At 47.0% G+C, this 14,002-nt stretch overlaps 1 non-coding gene and 1 pseudogene across 1 annotated transcript; both read right to left on the minus strand.

The window, feature by feature from the left end:
- Positions 1-5,652: 5,652 nt before the first annotated feature.
- Positions 5,653-5,830, minus strand: LOC136599559 (U2 spliceosomal RNA; annotated as a pseudogene).
- A 7,949-nt stretch (positions 5,831-13,779) lies between these two features.
- On the minus strand, positions 13,780-13,968 carry LOC136599548 (U2 spliceosomal RNA). The gene has a single exon (XR_010789095.1). It is a non-coding gene; the product is annotated as a U2 spliceosomal RNA (small nuclear RNA).
- Positions 13,969-14,002: the final 34 nt, after the last annotated feature.

A 14,002-nucleotide genomic window follows, 5' to 3' on the forward strand; every position in this document is an offset into this window, starting at 1 on the left:
CCCACATGTACTGGCACACTTCACACACATCTTTCCCTATCACACTCCACAGCATACGATAATATTCAATCGGTAACCCATCCATACCAGGCGTTTTATTAGCGGCCATACTCTGGACCGCCTCCCACACTTCTTTAGCGGTGATGTCATGTGTGATGGACACTTGGTCCGCCTCCCCTAACTTGTTTTCAAGTGTGGTTAACACGTCATCCTCCAGGACTTCATCCCTCCATTTTACCTTATATAAGTCCTCATAGAAGGATGCTACCTCTTCGTACACCTCCTCCCCCCTCACCTCCCCTCCTGTATCTCTCTCTATTACTTCGAAGGTAGGTTTTTTAGAAAACACTTTTTTAAAAAAGAACCGCGAACATGTCTCATCATGCAGCATCTTGTCTAATTTAGCGCGGTACATTATGCTCTTCCCTTTTTCCACTAGATAATTATTTATCTCTCTTCTGGTTCTCAAGATGTCTTCTTGCACATCTCTTCCGTTATCGCGCAATTTTATCAACAGGCTTAGTTTGTTGCCAAGCCTCACGTACTCTGCCTTCCTTTCCCTGGCTACTTTGTATCCTGCCGACTTGAAAAAGGTTTTAGTTTTCCCCTTTACCCAATCCCACCAATCTAAGACATTTACAAAGTCCCCCTTTCTGTCCCTCCACCTCCTATACAGACTTTCATATTGTTTTTTTATGTCCTGTCCCTCCAGAAGCTTGAGGTTCAGCTTCCAGACTCCCCTCCCCCACACAACACCGTTCCCTACCTCCACCCCACATAACAGACACTCATGATCTGAGAATAGCGCCATCTCTTGAACATAACTTGTGGCAGATAGACCTTCTGATAAAAAACAATAATCAATTTTGGAGTGGACTCCACCCCTGTCCGCATGGTATGTATTAAGCTGAGGGGATATGCCACACGCCTGTTGGATATCCCTCAGGTGAAAATCAGAGCATAGTTCAAATAAACATTTTGCAGACACGTCAAACGATTTTTTTGAGAGGTCACAATTCATGTCCCCTATGAGGACGGTAGGTGTCCTTCCTTGCATGAAAAACTTTATTTTGTTAAATAGAGCGCTCCTCTCATGCTTCTCCGCAGGTGCATACACATTAATAACACGGAATTGCGTACCTCTATATAATAACACCGCGGAGATGCATCTTCCCGCCTCAATTATTTCGCTACTCTGTAGCGCCAACTCTCTGGAGTTAATAAGTATACCGACTCCGTCGTTTTTGTTATGTGTACTCCCCGACCATGCTGCAGCACCATAAGGCCATTCTGACGGGCTGACATCAGTGTCTATACCACACTCCTGCAAGCAAAATAAATCAGCATTCTTCTGATGCAAAAAACTAAAAATTGCTGCCCTTCTGGCCTTTGATTTAAAAACGCGCACGTTCTGGGAACATATATTCAAAACCATAATTGTTATACCTTTGCAGAAAAATGTCTTAGTTCACGCAAAGACCTTTTAACAAATGTCATACACTTATATGCCTTCCACTTAAAGTGGCTAAACCACTAAATACACAGGATTATATAGACACTTTGTGGCTCATTTTATAAGTCCTCGCCACTCTCACCTGAGCACTCCAGGTCTTGCGCCAAAGTCTCGAAAGGGTTACTGACCTCCATGAGCGTCTCTTTACTTTTTGTGCACCTTCTTTTTTTGGCTGTGTTCTTTCCAGCCACCTCCACAAACTCCTCCTCACTGGAGTCATTCAGCCCACCACCTCCACCTCCCCCCTCCCTCTTACTCAGGACTGTCTCAGGGGAGGAAAATTCCTCAATGTTCCCTGAGGGGTTAATGGGGCTGTCCACTTCCTCGATGATCTCCTCCAACTGTCTGATAACCCCAACCACCTGCTCTTCCGGAGTAGCACTCCCAACATGCGGCGTCTCAGGTACTTTTTGGGTATCCACTTTCCTCTTAATTTCCTCCTCTTTTCCTGCTTTAGCAGCCGCAGACACAGACGCAGCTGCAGCTCTCACTGCCTTGGCTCTCACAGGAACAACAGGTGTAATACTTTCAGCAGTTCCCTGCTCAGGCTGGACAGACACCTCATTAGCTGCAGCTGATGGCCGAGGTTCTGCAGCAGCCGCACCTGCAGACGTGCTCGCCTTGCTGGCTGCTGCTCCCTCCTCAGGGGGTCGCCGCCAGCCACCAAAACCACCGTTCGCCGGGCAATCTTTCACCACGTGCTCAGACGACCCACAAAGATCGCACCTCTTTGGCTTAGGGCAGTCGCCAGCATGGTGCCCAACACCCTTGCAGTTTCTGCACACAAGGCCTTTGGTACAGTCCGCTTTAATGTGACCAAACTGCTCGCAATTCCGGCAATAGGTCGGCTGTCCCGCATAATGTAAGTAGCCACGGTAGCCAGCAATGGAAAAATTGGCAGGGGGGTGCATCACTCCCCCGATACGACTTGGGTTCCTCTTCAGTCTCACCATGAATTTATATTTACAGTTAAATATTCCTAGGATATTCTTCTGTTTTTCACCACCTCGTACGTGGTCGCAATACTGCTCAAGGAAACTGAAAAGGAGGCCCACATCCGTGTAAGGGTTAAACACGTGCACTGTCACCAGCCTCTCCTGCAAGCCAAACAGGGGGGTTATTTTAACCCCGTTAAGGAGCTCAGTGTCTCTCTGGGTTCGCAGCCATTCAAACACGTTTAGGCATGCCCCTTCATCACAAAAAGTGACATCATATTGCCCCTGACGGGGAAAGTCCTGGACACTATAAATCTCCTCCACAGGTACATCACCTTTTTCCAACAGTACGTCCCGGACGATGTAAACCAGGTTGTTCTTTAGGCTGCTCTTGGACTCCACCTCAAACCGGATCGTGTTCTTGATGCCGTACATCCTGCAAGGTAACTGTCGGTGTAACACCACAGATAAAGTGATCCTTCTCACTGGGTGAACCCCAGCACACCCACGGCCCACAGCTCAGACCAAGCTTTACACTTGATCTTTGCCAAAAGGCCGAGAAGCGATAACCCGAAATGGGTTTCACCTGTAGCCCGGTCCGCCCAACTCCACTTCCAAGGCTTGAGGCAACACGCTCAGCCAGCACTCTGGGCGCACCCACAATGCACCCAGGCAGCTGGGAGAGCTATTAAAACTTTCCATAGCCCCGCCCCACGCCTTCTCAACCGCGCCCAGCCTCACACCCTCAGTCCTTCCTCTTGCACCGTGCTCACGCATCCTAGGCTTGCAGAGCCTGCTGCTGCAGGACTCGTCAGCTCCCTACAAACGAGGGTTAAGCCGGCGATGACACTAGAAGCAAGCACTAGTTTGTCTCTGAAGGTGCGTCGGCCGGTCGGTTGGAGGGATCTCTTCGGCCAGCCGCATTTCGAGTAGGGACGGATGGAAACTTTTTACCTAAAATAAGGGAAATTGGCTTCGGCCCCATAGGGCTTTATTGCCTTCCCCTGGGCCAGCATTAGTAGACCCTAGTAAGGAGAATATTAGAGCGGCATGGTCATCCGAAGAACTTAAAAACATACAGCAGGCCTTTTTTGCCCGCCCGCCATACATACATACATACCTACAGATTTTATATTTTTTTTACATATATACATTATATATATATATATACATACATACATACATACATACATACATACATACACACACACACACACACACACACACACACACACATACACACATATACACACACACATACAATCTTAAATCTATCTTTAATCTATATCTACAAAATCTGTAAATTAGAAATAATCCATATCTATATTCTACATAATTAATAAAGATAGATAGATAGATAGATAGATAGACTCACATACATGCATACATACATACATACTGTATGCAATTGAGCCAGGTGTTTGGAAGGCTGACGATGTCACTCCTTTGTGATGTCATCAATTTAGAAGCATTAATACCGGGCTTGGCAGCCATTTCAGTCAGTCTCTGCTGCAGCTGGGAGACGGGAGATGGTCTTTATTTCCACCAAGAAGCTGCAGAACTACCGGTAACTGCATCATTTTTATTTTATTCAATATAGGTTTTATTGGTTTCATGGAGGGGGGGAAACTTTTGCCTTATCTCAAAGCAATGTAAAAATAACTTTGACAATGAAACTTAATAAATCAATTTCGAGTTGAACTATATCATGTTTGTCTGTGATATTTTATAAGGTCTACAAACAGGGGAATGAGGGGAGGGTAAGGGGGGGGGGGGGGAGTGGTAAGGGAGGGTAGGTATCTATGACACGGGAGAAAGAGAAAATAAAACAAAAAGGGGGGGGGGGCGGGCTCCGGAATTGTTGTTTCTCTTTACAATTGTGGTTTAAACGTGTTACTCACATGTCCCTGTCTGTAACCACTTGGTAAATAGGGGTGAGCTCCGGGCATCTATCCATATCGCCCAGGTGTGATACAATTTATCATAGCCTGACGGCTCATCTAGAAGCCTCGTTCTCTCCATACGCTCTATTTCGTGGATCATTGTTATTTTTAGTGGAGTGCATTTTTTATGCAGCACACAAGGGGGAGACAGCGGCCTACCAAAATCTAGTTGGCTGCTGCTGTGGCTTTCTTTTTTTTAAAAAAAGGTAGGTTCCGTTCTTCCATGGTGAGGAATAGGCAGGGAGGTTCCGTTTTTGCCAGCTGGGGAATGCTTATAGGCAAGGCCTTATCCCTGGTGGTGCATGTAACGTTAGACCACGTTTCAGCATTCAGTCAGTCAGTGGCTGACAAACGAGCTCCATGCAAGTTTACATTAAACAGACACATTTCTTTCTTTACTGTATTGACTGCGGTCTGTAATCGAGCGGTTGAACTGTTTCTGTGTCCATGCATTGAATAAAGCAATACATCCTTGTAAAGTAGACGTCCGTTCGTTGGAGTTCTTTGCTCCCCGAGTGTTGCTCCATCTCTAAACGTTGGCCTGGATCTTCATGGACGAATACTGCCCATCCCACGTGGAGCGTGTATCTCAGCCCGCGTGGAGTGCTGCAGTCCAATGAGGTATTCCGTGCTACATAGCAAGCCTTGGGCCTGTGTGATTGGGGGTCCGCTGCTGTCTGTCCACTCTGAAGCGCGCATCCGGGGCCGGCCGCTTTTCGACTACCAGCGACTGCAGGTCACACACACAGGCTGGTTGGAATGGCCTAGCATTATCCTGATCTGGAGGTGTAACTTGAAGCTGCGGGGCCCGAGTACAAAGTCTGGAACTGGGCCCCCAAACTATAAAGCTTCATTGATAGCATTGGTTTACAATGTGGGGAAGAGAGACTTTATGGGCCCCCTGGGGCTCCGGGCCCCCTGCACATACACCCATGACCCGAATACGTGAAGCATACAGACGCAGGCTGCCAGGATACGCTGTGCCTGCCCGATGTTTCCAACTTGGCTATTAGCGCAGCGGTAGGTACGAACTATAGAGTGCGGCTGCCATATGAACTGGTGTGTGTGTTGTTTTGCTTCCAGTTGTACCTGTGCTGTGCACACTCTGGCAGACGCAGCTGCTCAGTGGATACAATGTTGCGAGCAGACGGGCTGAGTGTCAATCAAAGTGCTTGGGTGGTGGTAGCAGCAGCCGCCACAGCTGCGCTGCACCTCTTGCTCGTCAGTTTTGTTTTTCTGCTTTTGGAAACTGCTGTAGGAAAGGGGGTGCACCGGTCCTGGAGGTACTGCAATACCAGGTCAATGCGTGGAGTGGACAGAGCAAGCTCTTTTTCCAGCTCCCTGTTCTAAAAATCCATTTAATATATGGTCCCCAGATAGGGGACGTATCAGATATTAAACTGATAAGAACAGATTTTTTTTTTAAGTTGACAAGCCCTCCATATGGGGGGCGTTTTTATTTGTCCAACACATATTTACATAGACGCTTTGCAATTGTTAAAAACAGTACATTAAAACATATTAACAACACATTAAAACATACCATTTAAAACATTCGTCTACATAAAATACATGTTAAAAATACAGAACAAGTTAATATCACATAAAAGGGCCCTTGGTGGCATCATATTATGGAGCTCCATTCTGATAAAAGCCATTTTCTCGCTAAAATCGGGAAATTTTTCTTATCCACTAAAAAGTACTGGTGCATCTCATTAAGAGTAATGGCTAAAATGTCCTTCACAGTTAAAATTTCATGTTTAAAAACTAAAATGTTTCTGGTTTTCCATAGAGCTGCTTTGACCGAATTGACCATCTTCCATGCCATAATTTCCTGAGTCCGTGTGGGGCATTCCAGGCATCCATACAGGACGGCATCCAATGTTAGTCTCTTAAGTCCTGTTATTTTAATCAGTAGCGGCAATATCTTAGTCCATACTCTTTTTGTAATGTAGCAGGTCCACATCAGGTGGGTCGTCGTCTCTTCTCCTGCACATCCTGGTCTTGGGCACGCGGCAGTGCTGGTCAAACCTCTACGATGCTGGAATGCCCGGCACGGAAGACAGTCATGGACGCAGCTCCAGGCCAGATCTTTCTGTGAATTAAAAATATAATAATTAACCATTGTCCAAGTTTCCTTGCTTTGTCTTTCGTTAAAATTACTTACTTGAACATAAAAACCACTTTTCTTAATATCCTTTAAAATGACTTTACTATTCATTAAAACTTGTGGGCTTTTGCCAGTAAAATCATATAAAATCGCTATTTTCTCTAAAATCTTGTATTCTCCGGGTAGATTAAAAGAGTAAGGGGAATTTAAAACCGTCTTGAACCAATTGTTCCTCCTCATAAAATAGCCTGTGTTATACCGGATAAAATAGGACCAATAGTGGTTTTTAAAAAGAGCACCAATACATAAACTAAAATACTTCGTATATAAAAAGGCTTTAAAATCAGGGAAATCTTTTCCTCCCATCTCCTTCGGCTTCATCACGATTTCCCTGCTTAGTTTCTCCATCTTGGAGCTCCATAAAAATGTGAAGCACGCTTTAACAATTTTATTAAAAACTCTGCCAGGAGGGGGAAACACTAAACTGAGGTACAATAAAATCGGTAAAATCACAGATTTGGTGATTAAAACCTTCCCCTCCATGGTCAGCTGCCGCATGCTCCACATACAGATTTTCTTGTTTATCTTTTGTGCCACCAAGTCCCAGCTGTTAAGACCTCTGTTATCCTCGTTGAAGGAGACTCCTAAAATCTGCACCGAGTCGGACACAGGAATGGGGACATCTGACAATGGCAGGTCCCCGATGTTTAAAACACTACTTTTGTTAAAATTGACTTTAAAACCCGAGGCGCAGCAATAAAACTCAATTTGTCTAATAGCCTTCTGGATCGACAGGGTGTCCCTTCCGAGGATTGCCACATCGTCCATGTACCCCACTACTTTAGCCTCGATCCCCCCGCCGCCGGGCAGGGGGATCCCACGGATCTGCTTGTCCCGCCGTATGGTGCATAAAAGAGGCTCTAATGCGCATATAAAAAGTAGTGGGGACAAGGGACACCCCTGCTTCACCCCGGAGTTTAAAAGCACTTCCTGTGTCCTAAAACCGTTGACTAAAATTCTACTCGTGCAGTTGTTGTAAAACGCTTTTAAAGACAATAAAAAACCTTCCGGTATACCCATTCTCTCTAAAACCTTAAAAAGATAAAAATGCGACACGCGGTCAAAGGCTTTTTCAAAGTCGATAGTTAAAATTGCCATTTTTCCGCTTCTTGATTTTGTGTCGCTAATACAATCTTTGATCAGGTTAAGATTCTCCCATATTGCCCTCCCGGGCACCCCACAGACCTGGTTGGGGTGTACAACTGTGCTTATTACGGTCTTGAGGCGGTTTGCACATATTTTGGCCATTATCTTGTAGTCACTGTTCAGAAGGGTGATCGGTCTCCAGTTCTTGATGTCCGTCTTGTCTCCTTTCTTGTATAAAAGAGACACGTCACCCTTCTTCCAGGACCCCGGGAGGGCTTTAGACATAAAAACCTCAGTAAAAAGGGAGAAAAGGTCATCCTTAAAAATACCAAAAAAGGTGACATAAAACTCTATGGGTATACCATCGGGCCCAGGCACCTTACCTGGTTTAAAACTCTTAATAGTGTCTAAAATCTCCTGTTCTGTGATGTCCCTTAGTAAAATCTCACGAGAACCAGGATCTAAAACGTCGGTAATCTCCTTCAACGAGTCATTCATAAAATCACTGTCAACAGGTTTAGTATTAAAAAGATCCGCATAAAAACCATACACTTTCTTTAAAATACCCTGTATGTCCTTGGTGCCATCGAGATCATCGAGGACTGTGCGCTTGTCTCTTATCTTCTTGAAGAAGTACCTGGAGCAGGTCTCGTTCTCCTCCAGGTGTTGCACTTTTGAACGGAAGATTATCTCCTTTCCCCTCTGCTCCAGGCACCGGGCGATCTCTTTCTTCACCTCGATGATCTCGTGGTCCACCTCTATGTCATGTTCTCTGAACTTATACAGGGTCTGCAGGCGAGTATTCAGATTAGAATAAAATGTGCGTTTTGCTTTAGCTTTAGCGATCCCAACCTTAATAAAAAATGTTTTTATTTTCAGTTTCATCTTCTCCCACCACTGGCTGGTGGGAGTGTTGGGATCTTTTACTCGCCTGCAGTCTTTATAAAAAGTGATAAAATCAGATAAAACCTGCGGATCTTCTAAAAGGGACACGTTAAACTTCCAGGCATTCTTACCGGATTTTCTCTTTAAAACTGAATCAACTTTAAAATATAAAAGCTTATGATCCGAGAAAACATTGGTAAAAAGGTCACATCTAAAAGGCAGTACTTGGTAAGAGCAGAACATAAAATCGATCCTGGAGCTGCACAGTCTGTTGCTCCAGGTAACGCCGGCTTCCTCTGATGCGCTGGGGTTGCATTTTTTGTAAGCATCAGTGAGCTTGGCGTCTGAGATGATGTTTTTTAGCAAGGCTGAGGTTTTGTCATAATTTCTGCTCACTGAGCTTGAAAGCCGGCGTTCCCCCTTTAAAATACAATTAAAATCTCCCGCTAAAATCAGAGGATCTGAATCGTTTAAAAAAAGGGGTAAAATCTCTAACATTTCTGCTCGGGTGTTTTTATCTGTTGCACCATAAAAATTTAAAAACTGCCACTTTACTCCGTTAATAAAAGCTTTGACCAATAAAATTCTGCCTGGTAAAATTTCGTTAATAACGTCAATTAAAACGTTTCCTTTAAAAAGAATGGCGACCCCCGCCGATCTGGTCTCGTTAGAGCCGGACCAGACCGACGGTCCATGTACCCAGTCCTCTTGGTATTTTTTGTACTGGGCTCTATGCGGGATCCCGCACTCCTGCAGGAAAAAGACGGAGGCAGCGAAAATCGTCAGGTAGTTGAAGAGGGCGACCCTCCTCACGTGGCTCTCGATGCTTCTGACGTTAAACGTGAGTCCCGATAGAGCAGCCATGGGGGACTAGGAAATGTGTGGGTCTCTGCTCAGAAGTCCCCGGGCAAGCCAAAGACCTCGCTGACACTCTCACACCCCCCCGCATCCGAGTCCATCGTGAATGTCGATGCTGGAGAGGAACCTACCTCGCTTAGTGGACCCCCTACGGTGCCCGAGAGAGGGATTTGTGTAAAGTCCCATACTGACTCGATTCCTTCTGGGAACTCCAAGGGGGCTAGCAGGCCAGCTCCCATGCTCATATCTGTCCCCTCCGCCGGGGTGGGTACTCGGCTCTCACATGTCTCTGTGCTCTCGGAGGTGGCACCCCGCGCCCCCTCCTGGCAGGGAGGGGGAGGGGCCTTCTGCGATGACTCCGCAGGGGGTACTTTCCCCGGGTCCTCCGACTTCGTCGGGATCTCCGGGGTTCCCCCCTGCACCACCTCCGAATAGAGCCTGCCTCCTGAGCCTTTCCGCCTTTTTTGTTTTGCTGCCGCCGTGCCCCCTGGGTCCTCCACCTCAGGCACCGCTTGAGCGGGCATCTTGGGAGGGCCTGGACCGGCTTCCCCGGCTCTACCACCTCCACCGGTTTCCCGGGAGGGAGAGCCTGTCCGCCGGTCACTCACCCTCCTCTTTATGCTCCGCTGCTCCTTACCGGTCTGGGGGGGTCCACTGGAGACCTCCATCTCCTCAGGTTCCTCTCCCTGGGGGGGTGCATTCCGGTCATCTGGCTGCCCTGGCTGCTCCTTCGGTCCGGGTCGCCCTTGCTGCTCCGTCTTCTGTGCTCTGTGGGGGCAAAACGTGTAGAGGTGACCAACACTGCCGCAGAAATAACAACCTTTGCCTTTTTTGCACTCGCTTGTCTCGTGATCAGTGCCCCCACATTTCTTGCAAGTACTCGCACAGTTTTCTTTTTGGTGACCGTATGTTGAACAAACCCTGCAGAAGTCGGGCATTCCCGCAAAGTACAGGTCGCCATTCACTTTGCCCAATTTAAAACGCGCGGGCGGTAAGATCACTCCCCCCGGCCAACTGGGGTCACTTATACACGTGGCCTGGAAACGCCACTTTGAGGTCCAGATGCCAAACTCGTTCATAATTTTTCCCATACATCTGACGGATTTAAAATATCGTGATAGGAAAGCCTCAACCTCTTTCACGTCAATGTAAGGAGAATACATCTTAATCACCACGAGTTTAGTTATGTCGAGGACGTGCTCGACCAGCAAGACCCCCTCAAGCTTCGGATCTTTCTTTTCTGGAATGGCCGCCACCAGATCTCGAAATATGCCAGTTTCTGTTAGGGTAACGTCATAGATCCGTCGCTTGGGGTAGTCTTGGATCGCTAGAATCTCTCTCTTTTGCACATTAAATACTCCTTGTAGCACGTCCTCAACCACATACCTCAGGCCACGTGTATCCGCACTATTCGTAAAAGAGACACGTACTGTGTTCTTAATCCGCGCATATGCCGGTATTTCTTGTGGGCTTTCGCCCATGTTGGAATGGAAGGTACGTCACAAACCGCTTTGTGACACCACAAAATATAGCGCCCTCCTCTGGCCCGGAGACCAGAAGAGGCAGGGGGATCGCGACTCGTTTACCCTGGGACTAATCCCTCTCCCCGATAGCAGCAGGCGGGTGAAGCCCACCGGAGTGGGCGATCCCGCCAGGCAGAGGAGAGGGGTACCCGAGTTACCTTCTGACTAAGACCGCCTGTACCAGGTACACTTGATCTTAGCCAAAAGGCCGAGAAGCGATAACCCGAAATGGGTTTCACCTGTAGCCCGGTCCGCCCAACTCCACTTCCAAGGCTTGAGGCAACACGCTCAGCCAGCACTCTGGGCGCACCCACAATGCACCCAGGCAGCTGGGAGAGCTATTAAAACTTTCCATAGCCCCGCCCCACGCCTTCTCAACCGCGCCCAGCCTCACACCCTCAGTCCTTCCTCTTGCACCGTGCTCACGCATCCTAGGCTTGCAGAGCCTGCTGCTGCAGGACTCGTCAGCTCTCTACAAACGAGGGTTAAGCCGGCGATGACACTAGAAGCAAGCACTAGTTTGTCTCTGAAGGTGCGTCGGCCGGTCGGTTGGAGGGATCTCTTCGGCCAGCCGCATTTCGAGTAGGGACGGATGGAAACTTTTTACCTAAAATAAGGGAAATTGGCTTCGGCCCCATAGGGCTTTATTGCCTTCCCCTGGGCCAGCATTAGTAGACCCTAGTAAGGAGAATATTAGAGCGGCATGGTCATCCGAAGAACTTAAAAACATACAGCAGGCCTTTTTTGCCCGCCCGCCATACATACATACATACCTACAGATTTTATATTTTTTTTACATATATACATTATATATATATATATACATACATACATACATACATACATACATACATACACACACACACACACACACACACACACATACACACATATACACACACACATACAATCTTAAATCTATCTTTAATCTATATCTACAAAATCTGTAAATTAGAAATAATCCATATCTATATTCTACATAATTAATAAAGATAGATAGATAGATAGATAGATAGATAGATAGATAGACTCACATACATGCATACATACATACATACTGTATGCAATTGAGCCAGGTGTTTGGAAGGCTGACGATGTCACTCCTTTGTGATGTCATCAATTTAGAAGCATTAATACCGGGCTTGGCAGCCATTTCAGTCAGTCTCTGCTGCAGCTGGGAGACGGGAGATGGTCTTTATTTCCACCAAGAAGCTGCAGAACTACCGGTAACTGCATCATTTTTATTTTATTCAATATAGGTTTTATTGGTTTCATGGAGGGGGGGAAACTTTTGCCTTATCTCAAAGCAATGTAAAAATAACTTTGACAATGAAACTTAATAAATCAATTTCGAGTTGAACTATATCATGTTTGTCTGTGATATTTTATAAGGTCTACAAACAGGGGAATGAGGGGAGGGTAAGGGGGGGGGGGAGTGGTAAGGGGGGGTAGGTATCTATGACACGGGAGAAAGAGAAAATAAAACAAAAAGGGGGGGGGGGGGGGGGCGGGCTCCGGAATTGTTGTTTCTCTTTACAATTGTGGTTTAAACGTGTTACTCACATGTCCCTGTCTGTAACCACTTGGTAAATAGGGGTGAGCTCCGGGCATCTATCCATATCGCCCAGGTGTGATACAATTTATCATAGCCTGACGGCTCATCTAGAAGCCTCGTTCTCTCCATACGCTCTATTTCGTGGATCATTGTTATTTTTAGTGGAGTGCATTTTTTATGCAGCACACAAGGGGGAGACAGCGGCCTACCAAAATCTAGTTGGCTGCTGCTGTGGCTTTCTTTTTTTTAAAAAAAGGTAGGTTCCGTTCTTCCATGGTGAGGAATAGGCAGGGAGGTTCCGTTTTTGCCAGCTGGGGAATGCTTATAGGCAAGGCCTTATCCCTGGTGGTGCATGTAACGTTAGACCACGTTTCAGCATTCAGTCAGTCAGTGGCTGACAAACGAGCTCCATGCAAGTTTACATTAAACAGACACATTTCTTTCTTTACTGTATTGACTGCGGTCTGTAATCGAGCGGTTGAACTGTTTCTGTGTCCATGCATTGAATAAAGCAATACATCCTTGTAAAGTAGACGTCCGTTCGTTGGAGTTCTTTGCTCCCCGAGTGTTGCTCCATCTCTAAACGTTGGCCTGGATCTTCATGGACGAATACTGCCCATCCCACGTGGAGCGTGTATCTCAGCCCGCGTGGAGTGCTGCAGTCCAATGAGGTATTCCGTGCTACATAGCAAGCCTTGGGCCTGTGTGATTGGGGGTCCGCTGCTGTCTGTCCACTCTGAAGCGCGCATCCGGGGCCGGCCGCTTTTCGACTACCAGCGACTGCAGGTCACACACACAGGCTGGTTGGAATGGCCTAGCATTATCCTGATCTGGAGGTGTAACTTGAAGCTGCGGGGCCCGAGTACAAAGTCTGGAACTGGGCCCCCAAACTATAAAGCTTCATTGATAGCATTGGTTTACAATGTGGGGAAGAGAGACTTTATGGGCCCCCTGGGGCTCCGGGCCCCCTGCACATACACCCATGACCCGAATACGTGAAGCATACAGACGCAGGCTGCCAGGATACGCTGTGCCTGCCCGATGTTTCCAACTTGGCTATTAGCGCAGCGGTAGGTACGAACTATAGAGTGCGGCTGCCATATGAACTGGTGTGTGTGTTGTTTTGCTTCCAGTTGTACCTGTGCTGTGCACACTCTGGCAGACGCAGCTGCTCAGTGGATACAATGTTGCGAGCAGACGGGCTGAGTGTCAATCAAAGTGCTTGGGTGGTGGTAGCAGCAGCCGCCACAGCTGCGCTGCACCTCTTGCTCGTCAGTTTTGTTTTTCTGCTTTTGGAAACTGCTGTAGGAAAGGGGGTGCACCGGTCCTGGAGGTACTGCAATACCAGGTCAATGCGTGGAGTGGACAGAGCAAGCTCTTTTTCCAGCTCCCTGTTCTAAAAATCCATTTAATATATGGTCCCCAGATAGGGGACGTATCAGATATTAAACTGATAAGAACAGATTTTTTTTTTAAGTTGACAAACCCTCCACAAGGGGGGGTGTTTTTATTTGCACAACATATATTTACATAG

This window comes from Eleutherodactylus coqui, unplaced genomic scaffold, assembly GCF_035609145.1.
Source record: "Eleutherodactylus coqui strain aEleCoq1 unplaced genomic scaffold, aEleCoq1.hap1 HAP1_SCAFFOLD_101, whole genome shotgun sequence".
NCBI classification, from domain to species: Eukaryota; Metazoa; Chordata; class Amphibia; order Anura; family Eleutherodactylidae; genus Eleutherodactylus; species Eleutherodactylus coqui.